Genomic DNA, 20488 nt, shown 5'->3' with positions numbered 1-20488 from the left:
AAATAATTCTTTTCATTCAGGCTACTATGGTTGCATTATTGTTTATTACATTTGTTTATTTATTTTTCTTTTTTCTCACCCAGTTACCACCCCCCCACACACACTGTTTATTACATTTAAAGATGCCATTTTTCAAATTGGCCAGCAACAGGAGAGAAAGAAGATGTATTTTCCCATGCTTTATATTAATGTGTACCTGTGAAGTGTACCCTTTGACTGTGGCAACTGTAGAGTTTGTTATTTTTGAGACTCATTCATTCACTAAATACTTAGGGAACATCTGGGTTTCATCCACTTTGTTAGGCTCTGGTGATAGAGCAGTGAATAAGACATTATTTCCATTTGTCTCTTAGTTCTTAATAAACCTATAAATTTAGTTTGGAAATTAAATAATTAAACAAGCAATTGTAATAAGCACTCTAGAGAAACATAGAGTATTGTAGAAGCACCAGAGCGGGAACATCCTGGGAAGATTCCTATAGAATGGTATCTGTGTTCTAAGGGACAAGTAGAATTTGACCAAACAATGTGGCAAAGAGGTAGAGGGACAAGAATATGTCGTGGCCCAGGAACTTGAAGCAATATTATGTGATTTTGGAAGTGAAAGTCATTTCAATGTGGCTGCATTTGAGTTTGAAGTAGAACAAGGGGTGTTTTAAAGGTAGGCTAAGGGCAAGATTGTGTAGGGTCTAGTAAGCCATGTGAAGGAACTGGACTGACTGCCTTGAGGGCAGTGGGAATTCTATGAAGGATTTTAAGGAAAGAGCATGATCATATTTGTTTACAAGGATTGTGCAGGTCAGATTGGAAGAATGACAAGAATGGGAGGCCACTAGAGGACTGTGGTGGTGGGCAGCCCGGGTGGCTCAGCAGTTTAGCGCCGGGTATGTTCTCATCTGCTGTTTATTCCCTTTAGTTTATTTTTATTTTCAGTTATTGTATTCTTCAATTTTGTTTGATCTTTCTTTCTTTCTTTCTTTCTTTCTTTCTTTCTTACTTTCTTTCTTCTTCTTCTTCTTCTTCTTCTTCTTCTTCTTCTTCTTCTTCTTCTTCCTTCTTCTTCTTCTTCTTCTTCTTCTTCTTCTTCTTCTTCTTCTTCTTCTTCTTCTTCTTCCCTCTTCTTCTTCCTTCTTCTTCTTCTTTTTCTTTCTTCTTTCTTCTTCTTTCTTCTTTCTTCTTCTTCTAATGTATCTCTTTGTTGAAATTCTCACTGAGTTCATCCACTTCCTCAGTCCAGGGCGTGATCCTGGAGACCTGGAATGGAGTCCCGAGTCAGGCTCCCTGCATGGAGCCTGCTTCTCCCTCTGCCTGTGTCTCTGCCTTTCTCTCTGTGTCTCACATGAATAAACAAATAAAATCTTAAAAAAAAAAAAAAGAAGAAGAAGAAGAAGAAGAAGAAGACTGTGGTGATGATCCAGGCACAAGATGATGATTGCTCAGTCTGTAGAATTGCTGAGGAAATAGATTTGAGAGAGATTTAGGAGTTAATACCACAGACTTGTTGATGTAGATATGTAGAGAGAAGAATGAGTTAACATTGGTTCTTAAGTTGCTGTTTGGGTCACTTAAAAGGCCGCATTTCTGTTCTTTGAACTCAATTACTCAGACAGAAGAGCAGGTTTGAGGGACAGGATGGAGTGGAAATTATTTCTATGTTAGATGTGTTTTGTATGGAGTGATTAAGAGATACCTAATAATAAGGAATAATATTCAATGGGCATTTCATTATATAGGTCTGAAGCTTAGGTATTAGATCTGGATTAAAGATTAGATGATATAGAAGTCAACAGAATAAGTTAATTGTAGTCATGGGAGGCGATGAACTACTTCAAGAACTGCATAGAGAGGAGCTCTAGAACAAAACTCCAGGGAATCATAATAATGAAGCAGGAAGGGAGAAAAAATTTCCTATAGAGGATTGAAGAAGAAATGACCAAAGAAGTAGAGGCAAAACCAATTGAGTGGGGAGTCACAGAAGCCAGAGGAAGATAGTATGAGAAGCAAGAATGTTTTAAAGAGTGTTAAATCCTGCAAGGAACTCAAGTTAGAAAAGGAGTGAGAAAGATCCCTTAGGTTGGTAATAAGGAAATGACTGCTGGACCAGACCAGAATGGATGTCAGAGTGCAGTGGGTCAAGAAGTGACTGAAGGTGAGGAAGTAGAGACAGTGAGAATAGACGACTGTGAGAAATGATTCGTGGGAATCACATCTGAGCCAAGTGGTAGTGATGGCCAATTGGGGTCAGAAGACTGGCTACATACCAGCACTGTGCAAATAAGTAAATATATTGAACTACTGAGATCCAGATTTTTCATGGTTGGAGGAAGGTGGAGAGAAAAGAGAAAACCAGAATGGATTGGAATTGGAGCTAATAGTGTGAACTCATGATTTTCAGCATATGTAGATAAAAATAGAAATATACAGATGTAAATGCATGTGTGTATATTTACACACACACATTTCTTTGCTCTTTCCAGGCCTTCCCAGAGGTCTTGAGAATAGTGGCACTCTGGTAACAGTGAACAGAACTAGTGTTCAGATCTTGGTTTTTAAATTATACTGTCTACTTAAAGGGATCAGGGCTTTTCAGGGAAGTGATGGAGGCTGGGGCTGGAGCTTAGAATATCTTGCTGCACTAGAAAATAAGAAGGTACTCAAGAATGATTGGATAAGTTGGGGCACCTGGGTTGCTCAGTTGGTTAAGTATTAGACTCTTGATTTCAGCTCAGGTAATGATCTTAGGGTTGTGAGATCAAGCCCTGTGTGGGGCTCTGCTCAGTGGGGAGTCTGCTTAAGATTCTCATTGTCTTTCTTACCCCACTCCCAGCTCACATGCACACACACACTCTCTCTCTCTCTCCCTCAAATAAATGAATAGAATCTTAAAAAAAAAAAAAAAAGAATGATGGGATAAGTCATAAGGATATTGGAACCAGTTTAATGTGCCAAATCTGAGAAAATTGAAGCATTAAAAAAAAAGAGTGGTAGTAAAAGATTATAACCCATTTAACAAGTAAATGAGAGAAAGGAAAGTGATTCCTTAAAGAGGATAATCAACTAATAAATGTAGAAGGAATAATGGAACTAGAATAATAATCATTTGATAACTACTGTGGTTATAAGTAATTCAGGTAAGAAATATGAATAAATGCTGAAACTGAGGGTAAAAGTGGCATGAAAAATGAGATATTTACATAGCCTCAAAGCATCTCTCAGCAAACTATTTATAATTACAGTGGAGAAAAAAATGCAGTGAGGAAACTTAGCAGACACTATCTTGATTAAGTGATTAAGGTTATCACCACCAACATGACAAAGTGACATGGTGTCCACCCAACAGGCTGCAACAAGAATTTAGAATCACTTTTGTGATAGTCCTGCCAAAGCAGATAACCTGGATCTAACCCAGAGGAAGCATCAGGCAACCTAAATGAGCTTTAGGAGCTAAAACCTTCAAATGTACTTCAGTCTACTATAATCTTAAAAAATGTCAAGGAAGGACTGAGGAACTAATCCACATTGAAGAGACTAGAGAGATGTCACAGCTGGGTGCAGTGCTTGATCTTTTCTCTCTCTTTCTTTCTTTCTTTCTCTTTCTTTCTTTCTCTTTCTTTCTTTCTTTCTTTCTTTCTTTCTTTCTTTCTTTCTTTCTTTCTTCTTTCTTTCTTTCTTTCTTTCTTTCTTTCTTTCTTTCTTTCTTTCTTTCTTTCTTTCTTTCTTTCTTTCTTTTCTGTAAACAATGTCACTGGGACAACTGACAAAACCTAAAGGCGTCTCTCTCTGGGTGAAGGGTATTCGAGAGTTCTTTGCACTATTTTTGCAATTGTTCTGTGACTTCAAATGTTGCAACATGAGAAAGAACACCATTAAAGAGAATGAAGAGCAATGACAACAAAATCCTGATGGGAAGAGTCAGTAGCCAGGGCAAGAGTGAAAACAGTTCAAAATCTGAGAGGTGGTTGAGAGGGCTATCTCTGATAAGGTAGGGGAGGGAGGATGGTGTCACCACAGTAGTGAATGGATTCAGTGTTTTGTTGTCATAGGGGTTAAAGATAAAATAACATATGTAGAGGAGAAGATGGAGCATGAGGATGGAAGTAATTTTGAAGATCTCTAGGACCACTTAAGGCATAGTTTCTTTCTATGGGAATTGCAGCCTCTTCTTTCAGCAGAGTCCAAAGAGGAAAAAGTGAACCTGAACAAGAAAGTTCAGGGAGTTCTGGTCAGGTAACTTTTTTCTCTCCTGGGAGCTAGGATGTAATGTCTTGTTAAGAGGAGTGGAGGGCAAGTTAGAAATTTGAGAAAGTGAAGCCTTGAGATAAGCTAGTCTAGAGAAAAGGCTAAAGCAATATGATGGGATTCTGGGGCAGCATTGAGGGCCCACCTGAGGCTGAAAACTCTGAATCTCTTTATCTGAGAATTGCGATACCTTCACTTTGGATAAATTCTGATTTCTGATTGTGACGTGTTTGGGTGGTTTGGTGGTATTGTACAAGGTGTTTTGGTGTGCACTGTGGTTTCAAATTGGACCCTCTGCCTACCCTGCTTGTACTCATGCCAATGAAATCCCTTGTATTTGAGCAACGCTTTAAAGTTTGAGGTGAGGGACACCTTGGTGGCTCAGTGGTTGAGCGTCTGCCTTTGCCTCGGGTGATGATCCCGGGGTCCTGGGATCGAGTCCTGCATCAAGGAGCCTGCTTCTTCCTCTCCCTATGTCTCTGGCTCCCTCTGTGTGTCTCTCATGAACAAATAAATAAAATTTTAAAAAAAGAAATGAAGTTTGAGGTAAGGCTTGGATCCAAAACTAGATATCTTTCCATGATATGATTCTTTAAAATGGTCTTGTTATTTCTAGAATGTTAAGAGGAATAGTAGTTCTGTCATATAGGAGTCTTAAGGTACTGTTTTAGTTAGCCTGTTAAAACCTTACTATAACATTTTAATCAGTTTGGTATTCTTCTCAGAAGATGGCCATGAAGGTGATTAAAGAAAAAAGAGGATAAAGGAATAAGGTATTTTACCTTGGAGAGCTGAGGACGTGTTTGCTAATTCTTTAACTTGTTATTCTTGAAATTTTTTATTCGTCTGTAATAGGACAGAGGTGGAGAAGGAAGTGAACTTAAAGTGGAGCATGTGAGACCAAGGTCACCCATGGGAGTAGCTGTGTGGTAGTCAAGGTTGTGCACACTAGAGTGGGCAACTGAGGAACACCTCAGCATTCATTTGCAGTGGGAACTTTGAAAAGTATTTATGTCTATTAGACTGGGATGGTAGAAGTTGTATTAGATGATCTCTTGTGCCTCCCCATGATTCTGTGATTGCCTAGAATGAAATACAAATTTGAGCTCTTTGCAAGGTTCAGGAATCAGTGTTTGCCTTTGAAATTTAGATTAAAAGTATAGATTAATTTCACGTTTTGTAAGTGAAAGATAATACCTAATTCACCTTTGTTTCCAGGGTGGTTCTTACAGGAAAATAAGTATCTTGCCAGTCCTAAATTTCTTCATGGTTTCAGACTTGCCAGTGTTTTAGCAGGCAAGGAATTTGACAGCTATCTGCCATCATTATCTGTGTCTTGCTCCTATTTCTTTGGTGGGAATGCGCCAGATTGGGATTTCTTTTCTTCTTTTTTAATTGAAGTAGAGTTGACACGCGATGTTACATTAGTTTCAGGTGTACAATGTAGCGATCGGACAGCTCTGTATTATATGCTATCTATGCTCACACATGTAACTACCATCTGCCACCATATGATGCTATTACAATACCATTGACTCTATTCCCTATGCTGTATCTTTTTTCTACATGACTTACTCATTCTATAACTGGAATCCGGTATCTCCTACTTTCCTTCACCCATTTTGCCCAACCTCATACCCCCTCCTGTCACTTTGTTCTCTGTATTTACGGGTCTGTTGCTGCTTTTGTTTGTTTTGTTTTTTAGATTCCACATGTAAGTGAAATCATATGGTCTTTGTCTTTCTCCGTCTGACTTATTTTTACTTAATAACTTCTAGGTCCATTCATATTGTTAAATTGGAATTTCTTTTTATTTTCTATTTATTGTAAATTGTAACACACATGCAGAAAAATACACAGAACATATGTGTAATGCTTAATGAATGATTAGAAAAAGCACATTTATGTAACGCGTCATCCTAATCACGAAATAGAGCATTGTTTATCCCTCTGGAGGTCCCCCTACCCTTTGTGAGCCCTCCCCAATCACTGTGCCTTCCTCCTTCTCAAAGATCCACTATCCTGCCATCTAACACTGTAGTTTATTTTTGCCTCTCTTTAACCTTTATGGACATGGAACCACATAGTATGCATTCTTTTGTGTCTAACTTGACTCAACATTGTATTTGTGACATTTAGATATGTTGTCAGATATAGCTGTAGTTTATTTATATTGCTGTGTACTATTTCAGTGTTTTATACATTCTGCTGTTAAAATTTAGGTATTTTCCAGTTTTGGCTATTCTGAGTAATGCTGCTATGAGCATTATTGATTCAAAGCACGTATGCTCCCAACAGCATTTCTGCCGGGACTGGAATCACAGGATCATAGGGCATGTGTAGGTCAGCTGTGATAGCATGCTAAACTGCCTTCCAAAGTGCTTGTATTTCACTTTTACTCCATATACTCACATGCTCCCCAGCACTAGGTATTGTGTCAGGACTTTTGTTCTTATCACTGGCCCTTCCTTATCTCACTGCTATTGCTCTTGTATTCTGGTGGTTCTATTATGATCTTAAAACATAACATAAAAGAAAATGTAACATTACATAAAATTGGTTTATGTAAAACTATTCCTATTTTAAAACATCTTATTGAAATCCATCGTGCTTCAGTTTTCTTTCGTGACTCTCTTCCATTGAGATTAGACATAACACATTTTAATTTTTTGTTTACTGAGTATGTCTCAAGACAGCAGCACAGTTGACTCAGACAAAAGACCTTAGGGAAGTTATAGATTTTAGATGCAGCCCATGCAGCAGAGATGTACTGGATCTAGTAGGAGGGGAAAGGCTGACTACATTTCTTTCTGAACACAAAAAAAATCTTGATGATTGAAATTTTTTTATTGTTGAAAGAAATAACTCTGAGACACATCTGTAAGTATGAAGAGAAATAATATGATGAAAATATAGGAAATTTTAAAATAAATTACGAAATAAAAGATAGGCATTGGGATATTATAAATTCTGTCCAACAAGTCATTTCAGGGACTCTAGAATGTAAGTCTGGTAGAGTCTGCTTTCTTTTAACAAAGGAAGTTTTGTGTAGAAGTGTAATGAGAGAGGCTACTTTGGGTAAATTGGAAAAAAAAATCTTCCTAATCACTGTTTTGCCATTTTCTGCCCAGGTTTATTGAATATTTTTATCCTACTAATTGATTATACTGAATTCCTACCTAAGACGTGTTAAAGACGTAATAAATATTTTTAAAGGACTAATATAGTTTACCTTTCTGGAAAAATAGGAACTCAATTAGTTGATACTTCTCTTTAGCATAACTTACTTTATATGACTCTCCCATGTATTCCCTATGTAAGGCAAATCTTGCTAAAAGCAACAGAAGGTAGTTGCTTATATTTGACCCAGCATCAGTATTCTCCAATTAAATTATTGTAGGGAAATAGAAGAAACAATGTAATAATATGTAGTCCACAATTAGAAATTGTATTGCACAGTTTCTAAGTCAGAGGAGGTAAAAAATTGCCCCTAGCTATCACAATTAGAAAAATAATGGAGACTTAACTTCTTTTTTTTTTTTTTTCCAAATTTTGCTTTGTTCTTTTTTTTTTTTTTTTTAATTCCCAGTTTCATCTTTGCAGTACCTATAGTGCAGAAAGAGAGCACAATACCAGTGAGATGTTTTTCTTTTTTCTTTCTAAGTGCTACTCTTGGCTCTCTAAAGACCTTAGAAGTACATAGCCAAAAAATATGGAATTCAGAATAATCAAGGTGTATTTCTGACCACTCTGTACTTCTGATCAATACTGAGAGTTTATAGAGATTGTGAAGTGTGTCTCCCTCTGTGTGTCCTAGGTTTCCTAACATAACAAATGGAGTAGCTTAGAACAAAAAGAATTTACTTTCTCATAGTCCTGGAGGCTCAAAGTCCAAAATCAAGGTGTTGGCAGGCCATGTTTCTTCTAAACATGGGCTGCCATGTTGTATCCTTCCTTGCCTCTTCTAATTTCTGGTGGTTGTGGGTAATCCTTGGCATTTCTTGGCTTGTAGGTAGGTTACTCTTATCTTTGCCTCTGTCATCATATGGCCTTCTCTCCATGTGTGTCTCTGCATTTCTTATAAGGATGCCAGCCATTGGATTAGGGCCCATCCTAATCCAGTATAACCTCATTTTAATAACTAATTATATCTGTAAAGACCCTATTTCCAAATAAGGTCACATTCTGAGTTTCTGAGTGACATAAATTTTGAGGAACGCTATTCATCTCAGTAAATTTCCCTCTTGTCTTTCTTCCTGTCCAATTTTAATTAAACATTTCCAAAATGGTTATTGGTAGTGGCTTACCCAGACCGGGTCATGGGAGCAGTTAGCCCTGGGTACAGGCATTAAGTCGTTGCATGTGTGTAGACTACAGGTTGGCCTGTATTTTACTATTAGATATCTGGCAATTCTATACAATGTCAGTGATTAAATACTCCTCCCTGCAAAATCTTTTCTTGGTCTAAGTTTTATCCATCTGTGGGATTATTCCTGAGTTTTAATAACATATGTAGGCTTCAATTTAGCACATTTTTATTAATTTCTTTAATAAAGGTTATATTCTACCTAGAAGTAAATTTGGAGAACTCTTGGTTATATAGTTGTCCCCAGGATAAAGAAGACTCAGCTGCATATAGTCATTTTGAAAGTAAGTTTATTACAGTTTAAAATAGTTTAAACTTGTTTTGTACATGGTTTATATACAAAGTCTCTATCTTATTACGTATTCTTACATTTAAAAGTAGTTCGGAAACAATAACAGCAGAGTGATTATAAAAAAAAAAACAGAAGCTCAGCATGAGCTACTTCAGTGTGAACTCTTGGAATTTTTATTTTTATGCTTAAAATTTTAAATAGAAATAATTAATAAGCTGAACTTATTATTCATTACAAGTAAAATTATTCATTACATGTAATTATTCATTACAAGTAAAAACTTCAATGTAGGGGCACCTGGGTGCCTCAGTTGGGCATCCAACTCTTGATTTTTGACTCAAGTCATGATTTCAGGGTTATGGTATTAGCCCCACTTTGGGCTTCACACTCCCCAAGAGTCTGCTTGGGATTCTGTCTCTCCCTCTCCCTAACTTCCCCCCGCCCCACTCATACACATGCTCTCTCTCTGTCTCAAATAAATAAATAAGTCTTTTTAAAAAATTAAAAACTTCTGCTCTGTCAAAGACAATGTCAAGAGAATGAGAAAACATGTCGCAGATGGGAGAAAATGTTTGCAAAAGACCTATCTTGTTGAACAAAATACGTGAAGAACTCTTAAAACTCAGCAATAAGATGATAACCCAGTTAAAAAATGGGCCAAAGATCTTAATAGAAACTTGGAAGAGATACAGATGGCAATTAGGCATATGAAAAAATATTCCATATTATATGCCATTAGGAAAAATGCAAATTAAAACAAGACGGCTCTATGCATCTGTTAGAATGGCCAAAACATGGGGCACCTGGGTGGCTCAGGTCATGATCCTGGGGTCCTGGGATGGAGCCGTAATCTGGCACCCTGTTCAAGGGGGAGTCTGCTTCGCCCTCTTCCTCAGACCCTCCCTGCTGCTAGTGATCTCACTCGCTTGGCTCGCTCTCTCTCTCTCAAATGAAAAAATTTAAAAACCAAAAAAAAAAAAAAAAAAAAAAAATTAGAGTGGCCAAAACCTGGAACAGTGACATTTCCAAATGCTGGTGAGGATGTGAAGCAACAGGAGCTCTCCTTCATTGCTGATGGCAATGCAAAATGGTACAGTCAGTCACTTTGGAAGATAATCTGGTAGTTTCTTATAAAACTAAGCATACTCTTACCATATGATCCAGCAATTGATCTGCTCATTGTTTATCCAACGACTGAAAATTTATGTCCACACAAAATCCATCTTTGTTTACAGCAGCTTTATTCCTAATTGCCAACACTTGGAAGCAAACAAATGTCCTTCTGTAAGTGGAATGATAAACCTGGTAGATCCAGACAATGGAGTATTAGTTAGTGCTGAAAAGAAATGAGCTATTAAGCTCTGAAAAGACTTGGAGGAAGCTTAAATGATGATTACTAAGTGAAAGAAGCCAATCTGAAAGGGCTCCATATGGTATGAATCCAAGTATATGACATTCTGGAAAAGATGAAACTGGAAACATTGAAAAGATCAGTGGTTGCTAGGGGCTGTAGGGAGGAGGTACAGAGGAATGAATAGGTGGTACATACTGGATTTAGAGGGCAATGAAACTACTCTGTATGACACCATAATGATACATGTTATACATTTGTCCAAACCTATAGAATGTAACACACTATGAGTGAAGTATAATGTAAGTTGTGGTCTTTGGGTGATAATGATGTGTTAGTATAGGTTCATCAGTTGTAACCAATGTACCACCATAGTGGAGGATGCTAGTAATGAGGAAAGCCATGCACTGTGGGGCAAGGGGTATATGAGAAATTTCTGTATCTTCCCCTCAATTTTGCTGTGAATCTTAACTACTCTAAAAAAAATTAAGTCTGTTAAAAAACCTAAATAGAGGATAGTGTGAACTGTAATGTATAATATGTAATATTTTATTCGGCAAGTGCATATTTGAATTCATATGTGAAATATTTTACTAATTTTTATATCTTTAGAATTGAAATTCTTTACTTCTTAATTTTTTTCTTCCAATTTTTTATTTAAATTCTAGTTAGTTAACATATAATGTAATATAGGTTTCAGGAGTAGAATTTAGTGATTTATCACTTACGTATAACACTCAGTGTTCATCATAACAAGTGCCCTCCTTAATACCTATCACCCATTTAGCCCTTCCCCACCCACCTCCCTCCATCAACCCTCAGTTTATTCCCTATCATTGAGTCTCTTTTTTTTTTCATTGAGTCTCTTGTAGTTTACTTCCCTCTCTCTCTCTCTTTTTCCCTTCCCATATGTTCATCTGTTTTGTTTTCTAAATTCCAAATGTGAGTGAAATCATGGTATTTCTGTTTCTCTGACTGACTTATTTCACTTAGCATATACACCCTAGTTCCATCCACACCATTGTAAATGGCAAGATTTAATTCTTTTTTTTAAAAAAAATATTTATTTATTTTAGAGAGAGCATGCAAGCAGGGGGAGGGGCAGAGGGAGAGGGAGAGAAACAGACTCCCCTTTGAGTGCAGAGCCTGATATAGGGCTCAAACCCACAACCCTGAGATCATGACCTGAGCTGCAGTTAAGAGTTGGATGCTCAACTGACTGAGCTACTCAGGTGCCCCAAGATTTCACTCTTTTTGATGGCTGATTTATATTCCACTGTGTGTGTGTGTGTGTGTGTGTGTGTATATACACACCACATCTTCTTTGGACATTTGGGCTCTTTCCATAATTTGGCTATTGTTGATAGCACGTGCCACTATAAACATCGGGGTGCATGTACCCCTTTGAATCTGTATTTTTGTATCCTTTGGGTAAATACCTAGTAGTGTAATTGTTGGATTATACAGTAGTTTTATTTTTAGCTTTTTGAGGAAACTCTACTGTTTTCTAGAATGGCTGTATTGTTTGCATTCCCACTAACAGTGTAAGAGGGTTCCTCTTTCTCCACATCCTCACCAACACCTGTTGTTTCCTGTGTTATTAATTTCAGCCATTCTGACAAGAGTGAAGTGGTATCTCATCCTGGTTTTGATTTGTATTTTCCTGATGATGAATGATGTTGAGCATCTTCTTATGTATTTGTTAGCCACCTGAATGTCTTCTTTGGAAAAATGCCTACTCATGCCTTTTGCCCATTTCTTAACTGGATTGTTTTTTGGTTGTTGAGTTTGATAAGTTCTTTACAGATTTTGGACAAAAACCCATTATCAGATACCTTCCATCAGTTGCCTTTTAGTGTTGTTGATTGTTTGCTTCATTGTGAAGAAGCTTTTTATCTTGATGAAGTCTCAGTAGTTCATTTTTGCTTTTGTTTCCCTTGCCTCTGGCAACATGTCTAATAAGAAGTTGCTATGGCTGAGGTTAAAGAGGTTGCTGCCTGTGTTCTCCTCTAGGATTCTGATGGATTCCTGTCTCACATTTAGGGCTTTCATCCATTTTGAGTCTATTTCTGTATATGATATGAGGAAGTGGTCCAGTTTCATTCTTCTGCATGTGGCTGTCCAATTTTCCCAACACCATTTGTTGAAGAGACTGTCTTTTTTCTATTGCATATTCTTTCCTGCTTTGTTCTATGCTTCGTTGACCATATAGTTGTGGGAATTTTTAATTGTTTTAAAACTAAAGAAAGAATGAAAGTGAATTGACATTAGTGGTATGATTTAGTAGTTGCATATATTAAAAATCCCAAAATCTTTTTGATAGTACTTCAGATGCTTCATAGAGATCAAATGTGTAAGTTAATCAGATCTGTTTGTATAAAAGGTGGTAAGAGTTGATATATGGAAGTCATTCTTATATTTCTGGAAATAATGCAGCTGAACTCACAGAGGATATCTTGAAACAACTGGATTGTTGTTTCATAAACCTCTTTTGTGGTCAGTGGATAGGAGAGTGCTGCATATGTGACCAATATTCACATTGGTTTATATAGAAATCAAAGAGATTAATCTCAGATTTTATTTCTGTCTTTGGAAGTCATTCTTTGAACCTTGTGGAATTTTTTTTTTGGAAACATTTCTTCATGTGTGATGTTTTCTGGAACTTTGGAAAAATTTTATTCATTCTTTTAAATCTCACCTCATTGTTGGAAAAAGCTACAGAAAGTCTTTCCTAGACAAGATGGAATGCTCATTATGAGGCGAAGACACAGTAAATTTTGAATGGTTAATCTACACTTTGAAGTACTGTGCGATCCAACAGAATGTTGGATGCATGAGAATCAGCTCAGATTTTGTCTTCTGCTACTGCAGTTTTTCTCTTCTGAATTATCTTTTTTTTCCTGGTGTAGAATTTTAGTTGAGGTTAATCAGATACAAACATATTCACAAATAGCCAGAATTTGCCTTGAACAATGTACAGTGAAATGCCAAGCTTTCAAACTTTTCCTTGACGATAAGTGCCCAGAAATTTTGGTGAAGTCTGTTTACTGTACAACAACAAAATGTTAAGAAATGAACATTTACAAAGAAAAAAAGAATCAAATTCTGAAGAAGAGTGTCAGGAGGAACAACAAAAGATGCTGATCTTACATTGCCCAGAGAAATCAAAGTAGCCGTGTTGAATACCCTAATCATTTTCACCAAGAACTGGATACTTGTTCTAACTCAATGAATCAAATAATGTCTGTGTTCACTATCATTTAGCCATTTTTTTCTGCTTTAGCTACTTTTAGAAAAAGTGGGAGTTTTTCACCCCAAAGGCATTTGTAAACACTTTGAGTGAATCTCAAAGAAACAATGGCATGGATACTACTGCATTTTTTGGAATTCATTGAGAAGTGGGGTTTTTAGGAATCTCTGTCAGACCTACCTTTATGTCTAATACTTTCCCAAAATATTTGTATAGTTTGGGCTTCATTTGAAAAAAAATTTTTTTTTATTTTATTTCTTTATTCATGAGAGAGAGAGAGAGAGAGAGAGAGGCAGAGACACAGGCAGAAGGAGAAGCAGGTTCCATGCAGGGAGCCCCACGCAGGACTCGATCCCAGGACTCCAGGATCACGCCCTGGGCTGAAGGCAGGTGCTAAACTGCTGAGCCACCCAGGCTGCCCGAAAAAAACATTTCTAAATTAAAATTAATAAAAGGGGTTCTTCTATCAACTATGCAAGGATAGATTGACAAATCTGGCTATATTCTTTATAAAGCATATACATACAAGGAAGATCAATTTTGACAAAGTTCTTGATATTTTTAGAAGTTAAGGTTCAAAATAACAAGTATTATTCATTTCCATAGTGAACCAATCTATGGAAATGTTATTTACTTTTTTCAAAAACATTAATATAATCAAATACATGAATCCATTAGTTTTCCTTTTTTCTACTCGTATTTATTTTACTTAAAAGTGGTATGATATTATATATAACATTAAATAAAAGAGTGCTTTCTGGATAATCATTTCATTTCACTATTATTACTGAAAATAATTTTGTCATGTAAAAAAGTGTTAAAAAGCAATTCTGTCCATTCTGGATCTCTTTTGTACTTCTGGCTACAGAAATACCAGGTAACTATGCTAGTGTAAACTTGTATCTGTTAACTTCTGGTTGTGCTGTCTGCATATTTCTAGGGCACAACAAAGAGAGACTCTTCTGTGTCATCCTGCACAGGCCTGTGTCAGGAGAGCTCTTTGTGGAAACCCAGCACGTGTTTTCTCAGTGCTTCTGCATGTAAAAGCACTTTCAGAGCAGACAGAAATGTGTTTGATTGTCTCTAAAAATACATAACATAGGTGAAATGATTTTAGGTATATTTTGGAAATCTATGAAAATTATTTGAAAAATATTTCTGGTACCATTTGTCAATTTCTGGAAATAAGGTTCTTTTTAAGAAGAAAATTCTTAATTTTCATCATAGTGATACTATGACAGCTTTTTTTAAAAAAAGATTTATATATTTGTTTGAGAGAGAGCGAGAGCTTGCATGAGTGGGGCAAAGGGCAGAGGGAGAGGAAGAGAGGGAGAAGCGGACTCCCCACTGAGCACACAGCCTGACCAACTGGGGACTCGATCTCAGGACCCTGAGATCATAACCTTAGCTGAAACCAAGAGTCATATTTCAACCAACTGAGCCACCCAAGCACCTCAAGTATGACAGCTTTTTAATTATTTGGTTACAAACAGCTGAGAAGGGATATGAAGTTTATGAATCTATGATTCATTACATCATCATCTGGTCTACCAGAGGGAGAAATGTGAGAAGTACAGTATTATCAGACACATACCCCGTAAGCTCTTTAGTTAAGATATTCTTAGCTCTTGTCTAAAAAATGTGTTCACCTATTCTGTACTTTGAAAGTTAATCTTTCTATTTAAAAAAATGAAATCATAAGGCTCATTTAAAAAATTTACTTAGTGAGTTGCTAATAGAATCTTCAACAATGGATAAATAAGTTTGGAAATTTAAAAAATTTTAAATTCAAATGGCTTGGCTTACACATTTAGGTTCTTAGGTATTTATACCTTTTTTCTATTTTTAGACAATAATTTATTTTGTGCTGTTTAAAATAGTTTTGATCTTGTAATTCACTCAGGATGTAAATATGTGTTACTCAGGGTTCTTTTCAAAAAAGCTCTTTCAACGCCTATTATTTCCTCTAAGTAAAATACCTCTTGCAGAAGAAGACTTTATGTTACTCATCAGGACTCCCAGAGGACATGGAGAATTACTGATACTAATCATAGACCCACCAGCCTTTAACCTGTTAAAGAATGCCCAGCGGAAAAGGTGGCTGGTAATTCCTGCTTCACCTCTGAATACTGTCAGGTGCTTTAGGGTTTACTTTGACCTGAGTCATAAAATTGTGAGATGTTTATAAGAGTGAGAGATGGGGATAGCTATCTTTTCACAAGAAAATTTGAGCAGAAAAGAAAAAAATGGGGAAGATGAGTTTTATCATTAATATTATTTGTAGTATTAATCGGCATAAAGAAATAAATAAGTTCTATTTTATAGATTAGTGATTCTTGAATTTTTTTTTACTCACAATGACTTTACATCCATAAAAATTATTGAGAACCCCAAAGTACCTTTGTTTACATGGGTAAGTTTAAAACTGGGGATTAAATATTTATTCATTTCAAATCACAGTATCAAATCCATGACATGTTAGTATATGAGTTATTTTATGAAAAATAAATATATTTACAAAACAGAAAATGTAGTGAGAATAGTGATATTGTTTACATGTTTACAAATCTGTTTAATGTGTTGCTTAATGGAAGGCAGCTGGATTCTCATGTTTCTGCATTCTTTTTTGCAACACGTTTTCATTGACATATACAAAGAAAAAATGATCTTACATAGATACACAGTTGGAAAAGAAAGTACTTTAATAGCCTTTTCAAATAATTGAGACTATTCTATGTACTACACAAGAACTTAAGTAGTGGTAGTTTCTTAAAGTTAGTTGCAGTGTGGAATCTGAAGCCATTTTAATGAACTGTTTGTACTCTGTTACATTAAAATCTGTTGGTATTTCTTGCATCTTTAATGGATCTTTTAAATTATTATTATTTTTTTTTAAATTATTTTTTTTTTATTGAGACATAGTTGACAATGTGACATTAGTTTCAGGTGTACAGCAGAGTGACTTGAAAACTCTGTACCTTATGCTCTGCTCACCACAAGCGCAGCTACCATCTGTCACCATAAAATGTTATAATACCACTGACTATATTCTCTGTGTTATACCTTTTATTACTATGACTTATTCATTCCTAATGGAACTTTTATCTGTATGTGATATCATAATATAATGCAATGGTTATTTGAAAAATATTAGAGTTTTTAGTTATTAGAAAAATAGAGAGTTTCAAATGTTTCCAAACATTGAAACATTCCATTATATAATACCACATTAACATTTGTTAATATCACCCGGATGTTATCTGAAAAGTCTTTTAAGTATTGGGAAACACTCAAGCTCATGGTAGTGGATACAAGTTTTCCTAAATCCTAATTTTTGCCTGTAAATTTGAGTTTTATCTTTGTCCACAATACTTTTGCTTATGTTCTTTGAAGTGGCAAGGCTCACTTCATTCATTTTTCAGAAAATATCTGCCAATAGCCATGTCTGAATAACAATAGTTTGTTCAAGTTAAAATGAAGTTTCATGAACCAGATGACTAATTCAATTTACAACTCAAGCAATGGCCCAGATGCTTTTCCTCAAGAAATCCATCGTGTGGCACTTTATCCAAATTTCCTATTCCATTATTTCATCACACTATTCTTTTTTAAAGATTTTATTTATTTATTCATGAAAGACACAGAGGAGGGGCCGAGACATAGAGAGAGAAGCAGGCTCCCTGTAGTGGAACTTGATCCAGGACCCCAGGACCCCAGGATCACTACCTGAGCAGAAGGCCACTGTTATCAGTTCAGCCACTGAGCCACCGAGGTGCCCCATCACACAGACTGTTATAACGATGTGTACTCAAGGTTGGGATTTAATAGGATTAATAATTTTTGCTGCTTTATCACAACATTCCTAAGTGAAACTGACTTTTTTTTCCTTCTGATGCCTGAAGGTGAAGGGTACAGTGACAATTAGCACAGTTTGGATCTACTGCCTTGATTTTTGCTGAGGCACCAGCAGTGTTACCCACCACTGCTTTTGTAACATCAGGGCAAATGTTAACACAGTTGTTGCTAACTTTGAGATTCAAAGAAACTATTCAATACTTCGAATATTTCAGCGTTTCTTATACTGTGTTGCCAGAGATTCACATAAATGAGAACTTTGATGATTCATTGTGCTGATTAACAGATAAATATCAGCCAACAGTAAGTCCATCATTCTGGAGATTCATGCATTTGTAAGGCAAAGTGTGACACTCAGATGAAATATCAGCTCAGTATCCTGTTGCTGCTAAATCTTTAATTGGATGACTTACTATATCATTGCAAAGTGACAATGCTGTGATTTCATTTTCTGACTTTTTATCCAGTAGGCATTCAGCAATGTGAACTGTAAAACTCTCTTCAGCTAATATGTGCGCTTCTCCAGCTGTGTAATATGATAACCAATCCTGTAAGATGCTACAGTGACTTTTTCATTCCTAGTTTGAAAACATTATAATACAATATAAAATAATATGCTACAGCATAATAAACAATGTTTGCCTTTTAAAGAGCTTATCTTGTCTAAGTTTAAAATATTCAGTTCTTTTTTCTTCATACTTAGAATGTTTGGTCTCAAAATGATACTGCAACTTAACTGGCACCATAAATATTGTTTTTTAAAATGTTATATTGCATTAGACACAATAAGATAAATTTGTTTTTAAAGATTTTATTTATTCATGAGAGACACAGAGCGAGAGAGAGAGAGAGAGAGAGGCAGAGACACAGGCAGAGGGAGAAGCAGGCTCTACGCAGGGACGTGGGACTCGATCCCGGGTCTCCAGGATCACAACCTGGGCCAAAGGTGGCGCTAAACCACTGAGCCACCCAGGCTGCCCACAATAAGGTAAATTATTAACAATTATAAAGTTGAGGGAAATACAGATTTCCTCATAATTTCTTTTTTAAAAATATGTATATATTTCAAATATAATTTCATTTTTTATTTGTAATTTTACTCAGTTTCTTTGGAGTAGGTTCTTCCTTTCCATGAGTCAGAAAACTGATGTTGGGCACCTGGGTAGCTCAGTTGGTTAAGCATTCAATTCTTGATATCAGCTCAGATCTTGATCTCAGGGTTGTGAGTTCAAGCCCCACATTGGGGTCCACGTTGGGTATGAAGCCTACTAAAAAAAAAAAAAAAAAAGAAAGAAAGAAAGAAAGAAAGAAAGAAAGAAAGAAAGAAAGAAAGAAAGAAAGAAAAGAAAGAAAAGAAAGAAAGAAAAAGAAAACTCTGATATTTCATTTTTTTCCCAGCATTTTTTAGATGGAGACAGTATAGTTCTAGGTTGAGAATGTTAGTCTTCTAGTTGCGGGTTCCCCCTGAAGAAAAAGTATATTATAAATAATTTTTTAGAATAAAATAACATACTGAACTTAAATGAGTTTCAATTAAAATTTATTTTCATTTGAAAACTTAAAAATATCACTGTGAAACAAATTAACAAGAGGCACCCAGTCCTTTTGTCTTTCTGTGTAGATTGCAAGGGAAACTTTGAGATTCAAAAGGAGAATTTATTGCATGATAATGAAGTTACCAAGATTATAGCAGGAATAATCAAACACTACTATTAAGAACACAATAGAAGCTAAGAACAAACTGAATTAATCTCTGAAAACACACCTCTTTATATACTTAACCTCTACTGTAGAAGTAGAGCACACCAGAATATGCAAGTATGCATTCCATTAGCCAACAAAGTGATGATGTCATCACATATCATGTAGCTTCTGGAAAATTCCACCATACATTTAAAATAGTGTGAGAGTGAAAAAGGCAAATGATGTTTTAGCTTTACAATGAAAATGGATTTGAACACAAGGACTCCCCTGCAGGATTTCAGGGTTCCCTTGTAGCCCCCAGCCATTCTTAAAGAACTGCTGCTCTAGATATTTGAATTTACCCATCAAGGTGTTTTAAAAGTTATCTGTGAAAATCATTGAGCATTTTTTACCTTTTGCAACCCTACAGCAGGTATGGTAATTCCACGTCAAGATCCTCCTCAACCAAGCTTTATTCTGTGTCTTCTCATAAAGTTAACTCATACCTTTTTGTCATGTCATAGTAATAGGGCAAGGGTAAGAAAGTACAAGAATGGTGGACACTTTTAGTTCATAAAATAAGTTGATTAATTCATTTATTTAATTAGGGAAGAAATGCATAGTCTTGATTCAAGGCTAGGCTTTGTTGGTGTAGAACTATGTTCTTCATTCCTTGATCCAGTTTATAGCTGGAAGGAATGAAGATTTGGATAAGAACATAAATCTTCTCTATCTAGAGTCTTGCTGCTCCTGCTTAACTGTGGGAAATCCTGGCTAGAGTGTCACAGGGACCAAAGTCTCAGCATTTTCTCACACAGCAGTTATAATATTGGAGTGTGTGCTCCAATTCCATCTTCCAGTTGAAACACCACTTACATTTTTAGAACTCTCTCAAACATTGAATTTAATGTGATGATTAGCTGGGATTAAATTGTTGCCCATTAAGCAAAATGATTTTATACTAATATGCTATTAATATTGGAAAGTTGTTAAATTTTGAAATACCTTGTGCTGTTTGTCTTTGATTCTAAGATGCACTTTTTAGCATATTTTAACAACATTGAAATGAGAGTGTGTTTTCCTATCCAAGATTCATCAGTTTAACTGGTGGGATTTCTCCCGTTTTTGTGAAATAGTATAAGTTTTTGTTCAAATATATTTCTTTTGTTTAAAAGAGATTTATTTATTTATTGGAGAGAGAGAGTGATCTCCCTCTGCCCCTCCTCTGTGTGTGTGGGGAGGGGCAGAGGGAGAGGGAGAGAGAATCCCAAGCAGATGCCACACTGACGCTGACATGGGGCTCAGATCATGACCTGAGATGAAACCAAGAGTCGGATGCTTAAAACTGAGCCACCCAGGCACCTCTCAAATATATTTCTTATGATGAAATTACAAATGCCTGTTTCATGAGGAAGACTAGAATATATTTCCTCTTTAATAGTTTCTGTATTT

General features: G+C 36.0%; 1 protein-coding gene across 1 annotated transcript in view; it reads left to right on the top strand.

Moving 5' to 3' along the window:
• Positions 1 to 20488, top strand: part of MANBA (mannosidase beta) — a 115151-nt gene that overhangs the window by 46886 nt on the left and 47777 nt on the right. The window lies entirely within an intron of this gene.

The sequence above is a fragment of the Canis aureus genome, chromosome 33 (assembly GCF_053574225.1).
Source record: "Canis aureus isolate CA01 chromosome 33, VMU_Caureus_v.1.0, whole genome shotgun sequence".
NCBI lineage: Eukaryota > Metazoa > Chordata > Mammalia > Carnivora > Canidae > Canis > Canis aureus.
Note: the sequence above shows the minus strand (reverse complement) of the source record. Positions and strands in the feature narration are given on the sequence as shown.